The sequence below is a fragment of the Octopus bimaculoides genome, chromosome 1 (genome assembly GCF_046866305.1).
Source record: "Octopus bimaculoides isolate indiv1 chromosome 1, ASM4686630v1, whole genome shotgun sequence".
Classification (NCBI taxonomy): Eukaryota; Metazoa; Mollusca; class Cephalopoda; order Octopoda; family Octopodidae; genus Octopus; species Octopus bimaculoides.
The window spans coordinates 38252656-38272817 of record NC_142928.1 but is presented as its reverse complement, the minus strand read 5'-3'; positions in this window follow the sequence as shown (position 1 = coordinate 38272817).

The window sequence follows — 20162 nt, the reverse complement described above, 5'->3', positions numbered from 1 at the left end:
CATTATTGCTTCCATTCTTTTCATCTGTCTTTACATTCTGAGTTCAAATTCTGCTGAGGTCAGTTTTTGCCTTTCATCCTTTCAGGGTCGATAAATTAAGTACCAGTTGCGTACTGGAGTCGATCTAATCGACTGGCCCCTCCCCCAAAATTTCAGGCATTGTGACTAGAGTAAAAAGATTATTGCTTCCATTCTTCATATGTATGATTATGCATCTTCACTCATATTAGACTGTGCATCAGTATTGTATTCAACCATTCCTCCACTCTGAATTCTTTCAATAACCATGTCATGACTTTATATGGAATCCTATGAAAAACTTCCTCTATATCTGCAAACCCCCAAAAGCAACTTCCTCACTTGTCCCTCTCTTTTCTCTACAGAATATAATGGAGATAATCTTACTCTCTCCAGATATCTTGTCAGTGGTTTGCAAGTGATTGACTTATAGAAACTCTTTGTTGTCCTCCATGTCATAGTTCTTTAATGTTTCATCTTTTTCTTTTACATATCCATTGAACTATATTTTCTTTGAATTTTTAATGATTCTTTCTTCTTTAAGAAAAGGCTTAGTATTCACAACCAGCTGACTATCCCATTTCCTGGTGAGAAAGAATACTATCTGGTTTTCATATTCATCTGATTGATAGGTGGCCAGTTGCCAAACCAATTTTCCAAATTTAATCTTACAAATGATGAAGACATTTGCATTTCATCATTCCAAAAGACTTGATATCTCTTCCTTTTAAAAATCAAATCCATAGTACCCATGTACATTGAATTAAATATCATTGTGTTGCTGAAAATACCCAATAAAATGTCCAGCTGCAATAACAATGTTGTCAACCTGAAATTAGGGTAGTCTGTCATCAAAGGAACAGCCCCTTTCATTAGACCTTATTATAAGGCATATGTACAGTTGTCCACTGATGTTGTGTGACTAAAGTAAGCCTAATTTTGAATAGTAAAAGCAATTTCCTAAACTGAGCAACAACTGGAGACTTGTACTGGAAATTGAAATGCAGCAGCGTATAATAAGAAAGCAATACTACAATAACCATTTGAAAGTAATTGTTGTCCTTTATATGAAAGAATCCAGCATTGATAAGGATAACTGAAAAGGTTCAGTCATAACAGCTTTCAATTTTACCTTCATTAGATATCTGAAGCTTCATTTTTATGTAAAAAGTAAATATTTTGATGTAATAATAAATTCAGGGTAAACAATGTCTGTAACATGTTTCAAATTCGATTGGAGTTGCTTCACATACATTTATAATGCCCTTAGGTAAGATATATTCACAACACTACCCACCATTCTTTTTAATTTTTTTTATAATTCTAGAATATAAGTTTCTATGCCAAATATGACAGCATCATTAGAATTATTACTTTGATCAAATAACCTTTCCTATGTGTTATTGAAGCACATTGCAGAAAAAGTAAACATCATTATAATTATATTTCTTGTTGTAATTATTACCTTTCCTGCTACTGTTGCTGCTACTTTCATCAACACTATGTCTATTGCTGTTGCTAAAATCAAATTTAAATCTAATAATTTTCTTATTAATGTATTTGCTAATGAGTTCCATAAGAAACATCTAATAAACAAAGTTAATGAACTTTTATTGTAAATTAAATAATTCAGTTTCTGAGGAGAATGCCAATCACTCAACAATGGAAAAATCATTATAAATAATGATTTATATTTATACTTATAGATTTATTCATTTCTGTCATATTTGTTATTCTGTAATTCCACTAAAGTGTGTTAAGAGCAGATCTATATAAACATATAATGGATGTTGAAATGACTGGCACTCCATCAGTTACAGTGATAAATGTTCTAGTTGGTCCAATCAATGGAACAGCCTGCTCCTGAAATTAACGTGCAAGTGGCTGAACACTTTACAAACATGCTTATCCTTAATGTAGTTAGTTCTCAGTGAGATTCAGCATGACACAGAATATGATAAGGCTGGCCCTTTGAATTACAGGTACAACTCATATTTGTCAGCTTTGTGGACTGGATCAATGTAAAATAATGTGTCTTGTTCAAGGACACAATGTGTCACCAAGGATTGAACTCATAACCCTATAATCATGAGCTAAATTCTCTAATCACTAAGCGACATGCCTTCAAGTGTTGAAATATCTTGTAACAATTCACAGTCCAGAACTTGGATATCCGATACTTCAGCTTGTTTTAGAAATACACTACTTCTTCAGGTTCTTATTTAAAACTAGATCAGCTGCATAAAGAGACTGATAATCAAAGGGCATTCCAGCCATCATCATTACGTCAGTGCAATTTTCATCATCATCATAATCATCATCGTTTAACGTCCGCTTTCCATGCTAGCAGGGGTTGGACGATTTGATTGAGGACTGATGAAACCGGATGGCAACACCAGGCTCCAATCTAAATTTGGCAGAGTTTCTACAGCTGGATGCCCTTCCTAACGCCAACCACAGAGAATTTTGATTATAAAAAATGTAGTGTGATGGAAATTTTATAGCTACTGTCAGAAAGTTAAATAACCTCAGTGATTATATCTTTTTGGGTTGTTTTCATATAGCTATACTGAGTGCAGATGGCAAGAACTTTCACATTATGACCCTTATCTTTACAGACATTTCTTTTTTTTTTAATTTATGACAAGTGAAACTGACAGGAAAGGCATCCAGCCATAGAAAATTATCCTTACAAATTCTGTCTGATCCATACAAGAATGGAACAATGGTTGTTAAATGATGGGGATGATGGTAATGATGATGATGGTAATGATGATGATGATGATGATGATGATGATGATGATGATGATGATGATGATGATGATGAAACACTATATTTCAAATTCCTTATTCTCTGTTTTATACTTGATGCTACATTTACCACGTATATGAGAATTACAGTTAAAGATTACAATGCCTACCAAGCACTTGTACAGGCCTATAGCAAAACCTATGACATCAGGTGAGTGAGATATAATCATTAAAAACACAAGGTTAACCATTTAGCTTTGAAATTAGGATGTTAACATTCTGAAAAATATCCAACTTAATAATAACTCACCTGGAACATAATCTTTTGTTTTGCTGCTATTAAATGATTGATTGAAGGTGTCATATATAGTCAGTGAATGGCAACTTTTTTGATCTATTAGAAGTAGTTTGTACTACAGCATAGAGTTTAGTCTAATGAGGCATTTAGCATTACACCTATGCTATGTGTTTCTAAACATACTGTTAAGTTAGTAAATATCAGATACACTTCAAATACAATCATAAATACCGTCATAGAAATGTTGATTTTAGTAGCTTCTGTTTACCTCCTTTGGTAGATATGTACCAAATGAAACTATCATGTTATTAAATACTCATAATATATATATTATTTTGACTGGGCACAATGCATTTTGTTTTTATAAGAGTATATCTTGCTGACAATATATATGGTTTTAATGTATTACTTTTTACTACAGAAGCTCATGATTCATGGTTCTCCAAGAGCAGTTGTCCAACTAAGAAAACTCAGCATGTAATCCCGTTTTGATTTCTGTAAGTTTCATACCAATGACGGCATACCTTTGTAGAATCTGACTTGACACTTTTAGCCAATAATATATCATCAAACTACTTAACTTCAGGTTGACTTGCATTTTCTCATCACAATTTCTATTTCCTAGTGCACTAGAAACAGATTTCAGATTGTTATGTTCCTGTGAAAGTTTTCATACATTTGTATATCACCAGTGATAACTTGCTATTCTTCCTCAGGATCTTTGTAGATCTTCTCTTCTATAGCTATATCTTAGAATAATACATGATAAAATATGCATTTGAGTGCACAAAAATGGGGTGTTCACAAGGAAACAATTTAGGTTCAGTGAATTCTTGTAAAGTACTGAATGTCAATGTCAAGAATTTCCACATTATGAACCTTATCTTTACAGACATTGTTTTTGTTATTTTAAAATCTGTGACAAGTGAAATAGGTGATGTTTGGAGACAAAGGAATCCAGCCATAGAAAATTTTTCCTCAGCAAAGTTTGTCTGATCCATGCAAATATGGAACCGTGGATGTTAAATGATGATGAAACACTGTATTTCAAATTCTTTATTCTCTGTTTTACATCTGATTTTACCATTTAAATATATGAGAATTACAGTTAAAGAGTATAATGCATACCAAGCACTTGTATGGGCCTACAGCAAAACCCATGACATCTGGTGAGTGAAACATAATCATTAAAAGACCAGGTTAACTATTTAAGGGCCAAAGTTAAAAGATGTTTCTTCACAAAATTATTATCCAAGGATAGGCAGTGTTCTCACAACAATGTGAAAATTAGAGACAAGTTTCTGGCATATCTTACATAACTCATTTACCAAGGAGTTGAAGAGCAGAACTTACATGGTTAATAATCTAGGGTGACATAGATGGGACATCCTCTAAATGGTAGTTTGTACTTTCAGAGGTAAAGGATGCATTCAGTGGGCTAAGTGGACTACATATAATATCAAATCAATAGATAGAATTTCGTTATATCTTAGGTTGAGACTGTGTATCAAAGTTGCATACTACAGGTGTGAGGTTTGGAGGAAGTGAATATTTATAAATTCTTTAATACATATAATAATTATTATTATGAATATTAGTAAAATTGTTTTGTATAGAAAAGTAATTACCTCTGTAAACATAAAACATGAAACTAAGATAGAAACATGTTCCATATTTCATTCAGAGACTTTATTAATTTAGATGATTTTCCACAACTGAATGTTTCAGTGAAATTATTGTATTTTTAGTACATCATACATGTCTTATCTCATACTGGACAAATGATTTTTTTTTGCGTGTTTGTTGCCACATTTATTGCTTTGAGATTTATATTCCATATTAAGTGATTATTATCCTAATATTATTAGTATTAAGTAATTTTTCAGTGTTCAAAATATCTGCTGGACCTTGACATTGGCATATTTTGTTGTTGATACATAATTCTTTGGATGTTCGCATTGTTCTTTCAAGGTGTGAGTGTATTATTTCTGTATGTTCACAGATTTGCCCTGATACTTTGTACTAACTATATCATGTTAGATAATCACTCTGATTATCAAGTTTTTCTGTCACTGATTCTGGCTTAGTTCCTAATATGATTCTGTCTTGGATCATTTTATCAGGGTCATGACACTGATTTGTTATGAAGTGTGATCGAGATTGCTAACCAATCCCTTCATTCTTGAATTCAAATCTCCTCAACACATGATTTCACTTTGGTTTGACATATGTTTTAAAATGATCAAAGTGTATTTTGGGAGACTTTTACAACATAAGTCTCATATAGCACTACACTTGAGTTATTTCTTTACTCTATAATTGGAACAGAGAAAAATATAAATAACTAGGTCTAATGAAACATTGTGTGGAAATTAAATTCATTGTAATGATTTTTGGTAGTGAAAGAAACACAATCAGAAATCATTACAATGAAAGAAACACAAAGTTTAGAGAATACAGAGAAATAATTGCTTTGATCATTGGAAAATGAATTGTATTGGAAGTTGAAATATTACAGAACATTTAAGTAGATATAACTACTATAATAGCTAAAGAATCAGATCACCTAGATTGCACGTTTATGAATTCACCTGTTCTTTATTTTGTTTCTTTCTGCTCTTTCATTGTTTTCTTTTGTATTGAAAACATTTTTTTTTGGGCATTTTGTTTTTACATTGGTCGTTATTTTATTATACTTGTATTCTTATTTGCAATATCCGTTTAAATGTTATAACTTTTCTGACATTTAATTCCGGTAATGCTGGCCATTATTGTGATGCCACTGGCTGCATTTCATAGTTAGGGCTATATCGTTCCCTTATTTATTTATTTATTTATTTATTTATTTATTTATTTATGCTGTTTAACTCAAAGTCTGCTACGATTGAGCCAGACTTATGATCAAAGGTAGTGCAGCCTAATAGCTGGCTTAATTGCAAGTACATTGTATTTTGAATAATACTATCCAATATACCATTTTCTGAGATAATAGGGTGTAATTTTCAAAAGATTTGGTGGTTATTTCTAGGGTGGTAGAAATGGGTAAAGTTAGACTATGTGTTATATCAAGTGTTTTGTTACTTCAAATTCAATGCTTCCCTTTTCTATAGGTTATGTTAGCTTTTAAATAGTTAAAATAAGTATATCTAAGCTATTAGGGTTGATTTCAACAGCCATGATATTTCCTATATAATCATGAGGCTGGTGTTGAAGAAAAACATCAACATTTTAAATGCATGATAAGTATCTTTTAGAGAAAGCAAGAAGTTATAACAATTACAATCATGAATTTGAGTATTTAAAAACCATTACTAATGCACTAAAGTCTTTTCTGATTAATAATACATGCATAAACACATACATTTACACATATATACACATGCATATATATATATATATATATATATATATATATATATATATATATGTGTGTGTGTGTGTGTGTGTGTGTGTGTGTGTGTGTGTGTGTGTGTAAGTATAGGTGCAGGTATGGCTCTTTTGTTAAGAAGTATGCTTCATGACAATATGCTTCATGATCATATGGTTTTGCATTGAATCCCACTTTGTGACACCTTAACTAAATGTCTTCTATCATAGCTTCATTGGGGCTTCAAAACTGAGGTGCAATTTTATTTGGGAAAACATTTGTGATACACAGCCACGCATCTATGAGTGCATTTCATCTTATAGGAGTAACGTAACTAATGAAATTCATTGCCTTACTTTTTGTTCTATTGTCATTTACATAATCTTGTGTGATATATAAATATATATATATATATATATATATATATATATATATATATATATATATATATATATATTGCCAGTATCACCTGACTGGCCTTCATAGGATTTTCGAGCGAGATCGTTGCCAGTGCCCCTGGACTGGCTCGTGTGTGGGTGGCACATAAAATGCACCATTTTGAGCATGGCCGTTGCCAGTACCGCCTGATTGGCCTTCGTGTGGATGACACGTAAAAGCACCCACTACACTCTCAGAGTGGTTGGCGTTAGGAAGGGCATCCAGCTGTAGAAACTCTGCCAAATTTAGATTGGAGCCTGGTGTCGCCATCCGGTTTCACCAGTCCTCAGTCAAATCGTCCAACCCATTCTAGCATGGAAAGCGGACGTTAAACGATGATGATGATGATGATGATGATACAAATACATACAGGCAGAGGCATGGCTGTGTGGTAAGAAGCTTGCTTTCCAGCTATAGGGTTCTGGGTTCAGTCCCAATGCATGACACTGTAGACAAGTGTTGTCTGTTATAGCTTTGTGAGTGGGTTTGGTAGACAAAACCTGAAAGAAGCCCATCATATATATATGTATATATTTATTTGTGTGTGTTTTTGTGTCTGTGTATGTCCCCCTACCACCACTACTTGACAATCAGGATCGGTGTGTTTACATTCCTGTAATTTAGCAGCTCAGCAAAAGAGACTGATAGAATAAGAACTAGGCTTATAAAATAAGTCTTAGGATCAATTTGTTCGACTAAAGCCCTTCAAGGTGGTGCTCCAGCTTGGCTGCAGTCAAATGACTGAAACAAGTAAAAGATTAAAAGAATACACACATGTATATATCTTTATGCATGCTTATGCATACACATACGCATACATACATACATACATACATACATACACACACACATATATATATAAGGCGGCGAGCTGGCAGAAACGTTAGCACCCCGGGCGAAATGCTTAGCGGTATTTCGTCTGCCGCTACGTTCTGAGTTCAAATTCCGCCGAGGTCGACTTTGCCTTTCATCCTTTCGGGGTCGATTAAATAAGTACCAGTTACGCACTGGGGTCGATATAATCGACTTAATCCGTTTGTCTGTCTTTGTTTGTCCCCCCTGTGTGTAGCCCCTTGTGGGTAGTAAAGAAATAACACATATATATATATATATATATATATACACATGAGCACACATTTTTATGTATATGTACTTATATATGTATATATACATATATATGTGTGTGCGTGTGTTTGTGTCTGTGAGTGTCTGTATAACATGTATGTATATACATACATATATGTGTGTGCATGAATGTGCAAATGTACATGAATATTCATATCACATGGTTTTACTTATCACCACCTGACAATGTGATGCTGATATTCCTTGTTGATCTTATGACCACTCACTCTGCTTTTGAAGACTTGTAGAATAAAATATTCCTTAGTTGAAAAACAGATAAGGATTAGAAACAGGAAGACCATCCAGCTGCAACAGAAAGAACATCCTGCTTCAAATAAGTCATCACCCAACCAAAGAGAAGTTGGGAAAATGTATGTTAAATGAACAAACGAATAACAGTGTCAATCTCTTCCTTTCATCCTTCAGTGGTCTATAAAAGAAAGTATGCAATTGAGTATTGAGGTTGATCTAATCGACTATACCCATCACCTGAGTTTGAAGACTTGTGTCTAGGCTAGAAATCAATAGATATGTGTGTGTGAGCATGTCTGTGTTTGTTTCTATACATATATATAATCACATATGCACAGAAACATATACACATACATAAATATCTGTATGTATATAAACTGCACAGAGGTTTTTGTGATCTCCATCACTCAAAGTAATTTATCTTAAAACTACTTTTTGATAAGAAGATCTAAAACTAACAATATTTTTGAAAAACCAACACCAATATTTCTAGAAAGAAACTGAAGAAATTGTTTCACATTTCTTCCTCTGAAGTTGCCTGTTTATTTCAAAATAAATAGATAAATAGATAAAATAACAAACAAACAAACAAACAAATAAATATGTATGATTAGATGAATAGCATTTGAAGAAAATAAAGTTCTAATGAATGAAAAATGAGAATAACAGACTTCTTTGAAGTGACTTTCAATTTTTAACTGATAGATGTCTGAACATTAATTTTAGGAAAAACGTTTTTAATATTCTCCATAAGATGTAATTGGCTGTTGTTGCCATTGTTGTTGTCATCATTGTTGTTGCACAATTCAGTCCTGATCAAATGGTGTGTAGGCAGTCAACCAAGTGATGAAGTGTGACCCACAGATCCATCTTCTCAGTTATTGCACGTGTCTATCTATGCTGAACTCTGTGCAATGCAGTCTTAACCCATAGGTGTGAGTAAATCATAACAGTTTTGAGGTTATGGATTTTACTCATTTGAGGAATGTGACAAGATATTTCTAGAAGCATAGTTTTTAGTTACCTAATGACAAGTTACAAATAGTCTGGGGGTGGAAATATATTTTCAGCTAGGAATAATTGGTTGGTGTTGACCTGGCAATACTTCAACCAGTTAGCTGGCTTGAAGAATTTGTGCAGGAAGGTTATATGGTGTATTGCCTTCATTAGGTAGTGATTGGACAAGCCAGTGAATTCAGAGACATTTATTTTGTAGGTAAATCTGGATTTGGAACCAGGAAAGAGATCAAGGGTATGTTATTGTGTTCATTAAGGATACAGATAGGATACCATTTAGTGCAGATATTTCAGAATGGGAATAAATTTGGCTTCTGTGCCAGAAGTGTTGTGTAGAAAGAGTATGCAAGCCAGAGAAAGCTGTGTACTTCAACATCTTCATGTATGACAACTTCGTAAAAAGAAATTATGAGATAAATACCTTGAATGCAGAAAGGAAAATAGACAATAGCTGATGCTGATTAAAGGAGTTTAGTGAGCAGAAGCCCATTTGTACAAAAAGAAAATAGCTAAGAATATAAAAATACACTTCTATGAATAAATCTTTAAGATTTAAAATATTTTCTTTAGAATGTAGACAATTTTCCAAAATAGTATTTAAGTTATTATATCATTCATCTATGAACTTAACACATGAACTTGGCAGTTCTTGTATTTCATATGCTCTGCTGGAGCATATGCAAATTATCAGGGTGTATATACAACAGAATGTAAGTGATTTGAGAGTAAAACTGAGAATACGAGGCATTGGATGAAGTATGCAAGAGAGAAGAATGTGATGGCATGGTCATGTAATGCATATGAATGAAGACAGTTGCATCAAGAGGCACCAATCTCTAATTGTAGAGGGAACATGTGGAAGGGGTTGACCCAGGAAGATGTGGGATAAAGTAGTGAGAATGGAACTACAGATGTCGGAACTCACAGAGGGGATGACAGGGAACTGAGATTTTTGGTGGTTTGCTATACAGGAGAAAACATGTCAAACTAAGTAAAAACGTGGTTGTCCTTGCATACAGGCTGTCTCCTGCTTCCCTCTCTAACTGAGCATTCCTAATCTTGTGAGCTCATAGGTGCTGGTGCCACATAAAAAGCACCCAGACCAGTGCCATGTAAAAGTACCCATGCCAGTGCTGTGCAAGAGCACCCAGTACACTCTGTAAAGTGGTTGGTGTTAGGAAGGGCATCCAGCCATAGAGACCATGCCAAAGCATGGAGCAGTTCTCCAGCTGGCCAGCTCCTGCCCAACCCATGCCAGCATGGAAAGTGGATGTTAAATGATGATGATGATGATTGCGATAGTATCTTCAGATTTAAGTGAATCCAACCAGTTGCTGGTGCAGCTCTTCCTTCATCTAACTGTTGCCAATCAGATATTCAATTAGATCAAGGTTGATGGGGCCGAGACAATACTTATTGTTCGTGGGGCTACATAAGCACCTAAACAATTAGCAAAAGCATTGTATATGTTACTAAGCCACATTTGCAGCTAAGTGGTTGCTGGCTCTACTTCATTTTTCTAGTTCTACGTTAAAATTTTAAGACTTCACCATAATTTTATAACCGTTCAGAATAATAGATGTTTATTTCTTAATTTTTGTTGTCTTAATTTTCAACTCTTATAACAAGTATAAATGTTAAATAAATGTAGCTGATTAAAAGTAATATTAGAATTCTTTTATATTCCCATGAAATCTCATTTTATTTGTCAATCTGACCATTTATTTATTCCTGCTTAAATTTAATAGGAGTCACTTTTGTTAGATTGCTTGTATTTAGATATTATTTTGTTCTTCGAAAGAAAGTTTTAAATTACTGAATTCAATTACCATTACCATTTTGATAGTCATTATTTAGACCTACTAGATATTTTGAGTTAGAAAATGTACAAAAATGTAACATGCACTGATTGACTAATGAGCATTGATGATCTTAACTATTCTCTTCTGATTATTAATGTAATGTAGTAATATATAATAATAATAATAATAATAATAATAATAATATATTTTCATAAAATAAGTGTTATAATTGTCATCTATGAAAAAGGTTATTATTACAGTGAGTAGAATGAACTTCTGTTAGCATTACATATAATATATCTTGTGACTAATCTATAAGATTAGATTCCAAAGGATATATGAGATATAAACGTGCAAATTATGTAAATGTTTTATTATGATTCATAGAAGAAATTGGAAAAATAATAAAAATGCCAAAGAAAATCTCAAATTACCTTCTGTGAAATTATTTCTGAATGGAATAAAATATAGCAGACTGACATAAATTTAGTCCACATGATATGGACATTATAACAAATCTGCATTATGATTCAAAACTGTGGAATTTTTATAGAGATCAACCAGTCAATAAATTCTTGTTGCCATCTTTTGCTTAGAAGTCAAATATGAGATTAATGTTTCCAGGAGATAAATATCAACCCCACTTTGAAATAGTAATTTTTTCTAATAATTATTTATCTTCCAAAGAGAATTTTAAATTCTAATGAATATTTAAATAAATAATTATCACGAATCCTGCTGAACAAAATGATTTGACTCAACTTTTTGTATTGTTTTGACCTTCAGATTATAGAATAATATCTGATATTAGCTGATTGCAATGGAATGTTGTTATTCAGATCAAGCCCCATGGCATAAAATATGTATATTAAGCCTCCAGGAATGTTCGAAATATATGGAAACATGTTTGATGAGGTCATAAATGCTCCTTTCCCTTTTTGGACTTATCTACAAATCACAACAGCCATTCCAGCATTTCATTACCCATGGCATTGTCATGTGTGCAAATATGAAACCTGATGGATGATAAATTGTAAATAAATAAATATATGAAGGAATGCAGCCTTTTATTGCATCTCATTATTTCTGATATAGTTCTGTATGAAAATGTCTACCAGTGTGTTTATTCAATGAAACAAAAGTACAGTTGCAATTTTCTTAAGCAAACTCTGCAAATAAATACATAAAACAACATTCCATCAGTAGAATATCTGATAACATTCCTAAAGATAGGTTTTGTCATTTTTTTTTTTTTGTTTAAAAAAAGGTTATTCAAATCATCTTTCATTTTCTGCTTTTGTTATGTTTATTGTCATTTCAAATATTTTTATCTTAATTTACTCTTTTCTATTTGTCTGTATCTATATTTTTCTTTCTCTTTCTCATATTCTCCCTTTTTCCTCTCCTACTTCAATCAATTGATATACACTCAGACGGGCACACATTCAGTAAAAAATGTTGTTTTCAAAATAAAAAAAAAGACAATAAATAGATTAAAAAAAAAAGAACACTAATTTTCTTGCCTTTGCTATATTTCATCAGTTTCTTCATGTTTTCATATGGAGGGTGGTATTCAGAAATTAGGTGCTAATAGTTTTAAAAGCTGGATATCTTTCTTACTGCTAATTACTCATCCATGAAATAGGAACTGAAGCCAGTTGCCAGCCAATCAGACTGAAGCAGGAATAGTAAAGATCTTTATTATTGATATCACTCAACAGCTATAGTAAAGATTGAACTCATGGTTACATGGTTACAAATATGTAATCTTAAATTCACATGACGATGAGTTGCAATATTAAATTACATTTAATACTATTGGATTTTATTTAAGAATAAGAAATGATAGGATTAGAAACATAATAAACTCTCCAAAGCATCAGTTCAAAATTAGATTTCTAGATAGATCTTGTAAATTGTTGCCAATATAATCTTGTTTGGAAGTTTTGGTGATATGAAAAATCGGTTAAATTCTATTAGTTAATTTATCTATTTGATACTGCAATCATTATCATTTGTATTACAAAGGTGGTAGATTACAAATCATTAGGACATTCGACAAATTCTATGTGGTATTTGTGCAATTTCTTTACATTCTAAGCTCAAATCATGCTGAGATTATCTTAGCTTTTCACTTTGTTTTGAGTTAATAATGTAAGGTACTGATTAAATACTGGATCAATTTAATCAGCTACTTCTCAACCACATATTTCTGGCCTTGTGCCACTGTAAGAATTTTGTGTTACATGCTGAAATGAAATAAGCTACTGGTGAGTAACTTACCCCAAATGTTTTTTTTTTTTTTGTCTGGAGAAAGGGGCTCATGGCTTTCATGCGCTGTCCTATATAATGAAATTAATGCCATTACTATTCCTCTCAAACCTTTGTAAGTCTACACCTGTTAGAATGACATGAGCAGGGAGAGAATTCCAAAAAGGCTAATGTTCTGAGGAGAAAGACATTGTACAGGTCTGGAGGTTGGGGGATGCAATAAGAGTGAAATCAATGAATGGCTGAAATAGCTTACATTATACATGTAGACAGGTCAACTTATTGGAAAGACAGCAATGGAATGTTCTCCATTTGATTGCAAACAAATCAAAACATACCAAATTTAATAAATACAGCTAGCACTTGACATGATACATATGCATTTCAAGCAATGTTTGCCTTAATTTCTTTGCTATGGGTGGACTTGGAAATTTGTTGCATACAAACTTTGACTTCCTTTTCAAATTATGTACAAATACCAGTGAGTAACCAGCACTCAAATTTCTTCAATTAACAAAAGATCTGATTTCATTTTGAAATCTTTTTGTGTGAACATTTATTCCTTTCTAAGTTTTAAAACATGTGTCCATACACAAACACACAGCATAGAGGAACCATTGATTTTGAATGAATGTAGAACATAAATTTCTCATGAGTAAATGAAATTTAAACTAAACTGTGGAATATACTTTTTGTCACATACAAAACTCACTTTTCTTGGAGGAGGTTATTTCACTTCACCTCATATCATTAATGTCAGGTAAGCATGAATATCATCCAATTCATTTCTATGTTTGGTGGGGGCCAAATTCAACAATGGATAGTAATTATCAACTCTTTTAAACGACAAACAAATAAGTAAATTACTTACTTTGCTGGATATTTGACTCTAAAAGAACAAATGAGAGTTGAGTGTTACTGATTATAATTCTGAAGCTTTAGAAAAAAGAAATAATAATAATATTTTCCCCTGTTTCTGCAATATAAATCTAATACTTTGCATGAAATTTGGTAACTATCTTCTCTTCTCAGGAATTTTCCTTGTTAATTTGAATGTGACTGTTGTTTTGCTGCTCAGACATTCTTTTTATGACTACCAGATTAAGGGCTTTTCATTGGATAATATAAGTTGTTTTTTTGTTTTTCTTATAATGACTGAAGTACATTCTGTTATCCTTTTAGTCTTTACATATTTCAGTTACTAGATTGCAGCCATGATGAAACACTACCTCAAAGTATTTTTAAGCTAGTAGTCTCTTTTTTGCTGAAATGCAAAATTACAGGTATTTAAACAAACCTAAACCAATTGTCAATCAAAAACATGTATACACATGCATTCACATATACACATAAATATATATGTGCAATAGGTTTTACTACAATTTCCATCTACCAAATTCCTTCATAAGTCATTGGTCAGAAAGGGGCTATAATGAAAGACATTTGCCCAAAGTTATGTGTAATGAGACTGAACTCAGAATCACATGATTGTGAAGTGGACTTCTTAATGATACGGCCATGTCTGTTCAAAAGGTAAAAAGATTTTGATACAATCATTAAATTTTGTTTGGTGGAATCATTGAAATTTTGGTGTGATTTCAGAGGAATTAGGAATTTACATTCCCTAAACATTTATTTTCAAGCAATGCACATAACTCTGATTACAGTAATATAATTAGTTTTAGGGTACAAATTAACTCTCCAATATTGTTTTTATTACTAGCATTAGAAAACACTTGACAGAGAAAGACGCATGTTCCAACAATTCAATGGAAACATGTAGAAGCATACTAATTAGGTTAAACCAATTCTTCTTCCACAGAACGAGTCTCTATAAAAGTATTTTGTATCCCTCCATACATTGACCATAAGTAATCCTGTGTGATCATCATATCACCCTCCTGATGTGACCAATGTTTTCTGATTTAGAAGAATATACAGAAATTAAGATAGTAATTAACCATTATGATAAAAATTTTAAGATATATTGCTTAATAACTTTCTTTTGTTATTTGAATTTAAATAATAATGAAATTGCCTTTTATCTTCCCAAAATCAAGAAAATATATACACGTTGTAGTTGTTTAGCTCCACGTCAGTTTTGACTGATTAAATATTTGATCAAAGACATTCTAGTTGTGACCATCCCACCTTATTTACTGGACATAATATATCTTGAACTGCATCATCCAATATGTTTTTATTTTATTATGGTAATATGAATCAAGGCAAATTTGACTCTTATTTCTAGTAGGTTGAGTGATCACAAATAAGTTGCTTCATGTGCTGGATTAGATTGACTATTACAACTTCTGTAAAAATTGGCTCCATGAAAAATAAAAATAAACATGGCTGTGATAATAATAGTTTCAAATTATGGCTCAAATCCAGCAATTTCAGGGATGGGGTCAGTCCATTACATCGACTCCAGTGCTGAACTGGTACTTATTTTATTGACCCCAAAAGGTTGAAAAGCAAAGTTGGCTTGGGTAGAATTTGAACTCAGAATGTAAAAACAGCAGGGAAATGCTGCTAGGCATTTTGCCCTGTGTGCTAAAGATTCTGCCAGCTCACTGCCTTTCACTGTGATAATAATAATAATAAGAGGTATGCATTATTTATTCTTGTTGCCAAACATTTCTTAATGTTTCTGCTACAATAAACCTCTGGTCCAAAGTTTGATAATCAAAGAATTACTTCGTTAATACCTCAGTAGTGACGTTTCTGTCTACATTTTGTCATGCTTAAAATATAGAGCTCATCACTTTTAATCTTGATAGGACTTTGGAAAAGCAGATTTGATGGCAGTATTAAATGAGTAAAATTGCAACACAGTCCCTTCACCAATGTTGCACATGCTATTTAATTCAAGGACAACTCTGATCAAACAGACCTAACATCAAACACAGCCAAGCAGAGACTACTGCATTAGGAATACATTATCTAAAGTATCCTTCTACTTCTGATATGGTAGAGTGAAATATGTAGAGAAATTAGCTGCTATTTCTAGAAGTTCTAGTTGCCATAAAGAAACTCCTTCAGTTGGGTTCATTTACAAATTTAGTTTTGTCCTCTACATTTTGTTTTCAAACATCACTGTGGTCAAAACTGGTTTCAAATTTTGGCACAATGCTAGCAATTTTGGAGGAGTGGTAAGTCTGTTACATCGATCCCAGTACATCATCATCATCATCGTTTAACGTCTGCTTTCCATGCTGGCATTGATTGGATGATTTGACTAAGGACTGGCGAACCAGATGGCTGCACCAGGATCCAATCTGATCTGGAAGAGTTTCTACAGCTGGATGCCCTTCCTAACGCCAACCACTCTGAAAGTGTAGTGGGTGCTTTTACATGCTACTGGCACGAGGGCCAGTCTGGCAGTACTGGCAACGGCCACGCTCAAATGGTGTTTTTTTACATGCCACCTGCACAGGAGTCAGTCCAGCGGCACTGGCAACGACCTCGCTTGAATGTTTTGTTCACATGCCACCGGCACAAGTGCCAGTAAGGTAACACTGGTAACAATCACACTCAAATGGTGCTTTTTACGTGCCACCAGCACAGACGCCAGACAGCTGCTCTGGCAGTGATCCTGCTCGGATGGTGCTGCTAGCGCTCCACTGGCATGGGTGCCAGTCATCGAATTTGGTTCAATTTCAATTTCACTTGCCCCAACAGGTCTTTGCAAGCAGAGTTTAGTGTCCAATCTGATACTTGTTTTATCTACCCTGAAAGGATGAAAAGCAAAGTTGATCTCAGCACAATTTGAACTCAGAATATGAAGACAGACAAAATGCTGCTAAGCATTTTACCCAGAATACTAACAATTCTGCCAACTCCCTGCCTTCATTGTGGTCAGTATTAATACACATTAAGGCATTTAGCTGGCAGAAACATTAACATGCCAGGCAAAATGCTTAGTGGCATTTCATCTGTCAGCACGTTCAAATTCTGCCAAGGTCGACTTTGGGGGAGGGTCGATAAATTGAGTACCAGTTGAACACTGAAGTTGATGTAATTGACAAGACCCCTCCCCCAAAATTCCTGGCGTTGTGCAAAAATTTGAAACCAATATTAATACACATCCTTCTATATAAGATGTAATAATTAACAAGAATATAGTATGATACATACAATCAACTATAACCCCTTCCACTACAAATCTTGATGTTTCACCAAAAAGAATCAAATCAGTAATTTTAATGATAAGAATGTAACTTAGAAGAGATAAAGTTAGGCAATAGCGATGGTGAATGGTGGTAGTCATGCTGGTGATTTTGCTACTTTGTTATTGATAGTATATACAGCAATATCAGCACACAAACACATGTGTGTATACATATATATACATATATACATATACATACATATATACATACATACATACATACATATATATATATATATATATATATATATATATATATATATATATATATATATATATATATATATATATATATATATATATATTCATATGTATATATACATCCATATATTTATATGGGAGAATGTATGAAAAAACAACAACAGACGAGGACAGGTGGTGTAAATAACAAAAGGATTTATATATACATATGTGTGTATATATATATATATATATATATATATATATATAGATGCATACATACATACTTTGGTGGAAGATATAATGTCACTGTAGTTAAGTGTACTTTATAGCAATGAAAGAAACTGACATAAGAAAATGACTAGGATATTAAAAAATTACAAAAAGTATCAGAAGTGAAAAAGAGGCAATAGGTGTTTTGTATTAATATTTAACATTGCTAGAGGGGATGACAGAGGTATGTAGGAACTTTGTCAGAAAAACAAATAGATGGAGAGATTGATCAATCAATCAATAGATAGACAGGTAGATAGACAGACAAACAGATAGATAGATAGATAGATAGATAGATAGATAGATAGATAGATAGATAGATAGATAGATAGATAAAACACATTATATTTTATCAAATGTTTCTGAATATTTATATCTCATAGTGTTAAAGAAATGTAAAATTCTATATTTGGAAATATTCTAAAAATTCATTCAATAAATGAAAATAGAATTTACACATCAGTTTATCTTTCTTTCTTTTCCACTTTCCTTATACTTGAGTGTCAATGAGAATTGTTGACCCAGTTTTCTAACTGACAGATGAACTGGACTAAGTCACAGTTCAATTTGACAATATTTTGAAAAAAAGACAAGTTTTCTTTCTGAATCAATCTAATGTTTTATTTATTTATTTATTCATTTTTTTTTTTTCAAGATAGGATAATTGGATAAACTGAATTATTAATGTTGTTGTTATTTGAGAAAAGTGGATTTGCAGAATCATTAAAATATTGGGGAAAAATGCCTTGTAGTATTTGTTTGGCCAGTTGTGTAGCTAGGTAGGAGTGATGGTGATAATCTACCCTGGGCAGCATTTTTATGGGGGAGCACTTTTGAGCCTGTACAGTGGCACAGGGCAACAAAATCAAGAGCTGCTTGGGTGGTATACACTCTAGCCAAGCTACAGATTCTGGTTCTATATATTCTGAGTCCTTTGCCACCAAGTTTCATTTTGCCTTCTTTATATGCCCAAGTCAATAAAATAAGTACCCTTCATGCACTGAGGTTGCTATAATCAAAGAAACTCCACCTTCAAAATTGCTGGCTTTCTCCCTAGAAACAATTCTAATTACATATTTGTTGTTATGTTATTGTTGTTCGTTTCTTGTTTATTGATTTTGTTATCATTAGCCATGAATGCAAATCTTTACAGAGCTACTGGTGAGAATATGATCTTTATTCTAGAGTTCTACTTATTAAGTCTTTGGTTTTTGCTAAATTAACTCTAAGTCTATTTGATTCCAGTCTGTGTTTCCATACCTGAAATTTCTCCACTAGTTATGATAGTGATTCAACAACAAGAACAAGGTCATTGGCATAGAGGAGCTCCCAAGGGCAGCTAATCTTAAATTCCTCAGTTATAGCTTGGAGGACTATGGTAGACAAGAAAGGACTAAGAACCAATCCCTGTTGGACTCCTACTTGTTCACAAAACTCTTTGCTATACTCATTGGTGACTCTCACCTTGCTGACAGCATTCCTGTACATGGCTTGTACAGCTCTCACTAACCACTCATCTATTCCTAGCTTCTGCATTGCCCACTAGATAAGGGAGTGGAGGACTCTGCTAAAGGCTTTCTCCATGTCCACAAAAGCCAGATACAGAGGTTTATTTTTGGTCAAGTATTTCTCCCTGCAGTTGCCTCACCAGGAAGAAAGCACCAGTAGTGCTTCTGCCTGGCGCGAATTCAAACTGCATCTTATCTTTGCTAATTCTCTTCATTATTAATTTAGCTATGACCCTTTCATCAACTTATATCATCTGGTCCAGTAATTTGATACCTCTATAATTATTTCTGACCAGGGCATCACCTTTGTCTTTGTAGCAGTTGACTATAATGCTGCTACACCAATCATTGGGTATGACTCTCTTGTGGACAACCTGATTTACATGGGTGACTAAGTCATATCCAACTCTGCCAGATCTTTTAAGCATCTTAGCAGTGATTCCTGATGAACTGGAGGGTTTCTGTGTCTCCATATCCTTAATTGCATATACACATACACATAAATATATATCAGTATCTAAATCTTTCTCCCTACGTGCATGTGTCTGTTCTGTATGTATGTACATGTATCTTGTATCTCTGTCTAGCTGCTGTCCGTCTCTCTCTCTATCTCTCTCTCTCTCTCTCTCTCCCTCTCCCTCTCTCTCTCTCCCTCTCCCTCCCTCTCTCTCTCTCTCTCTCTCTCTCTCTC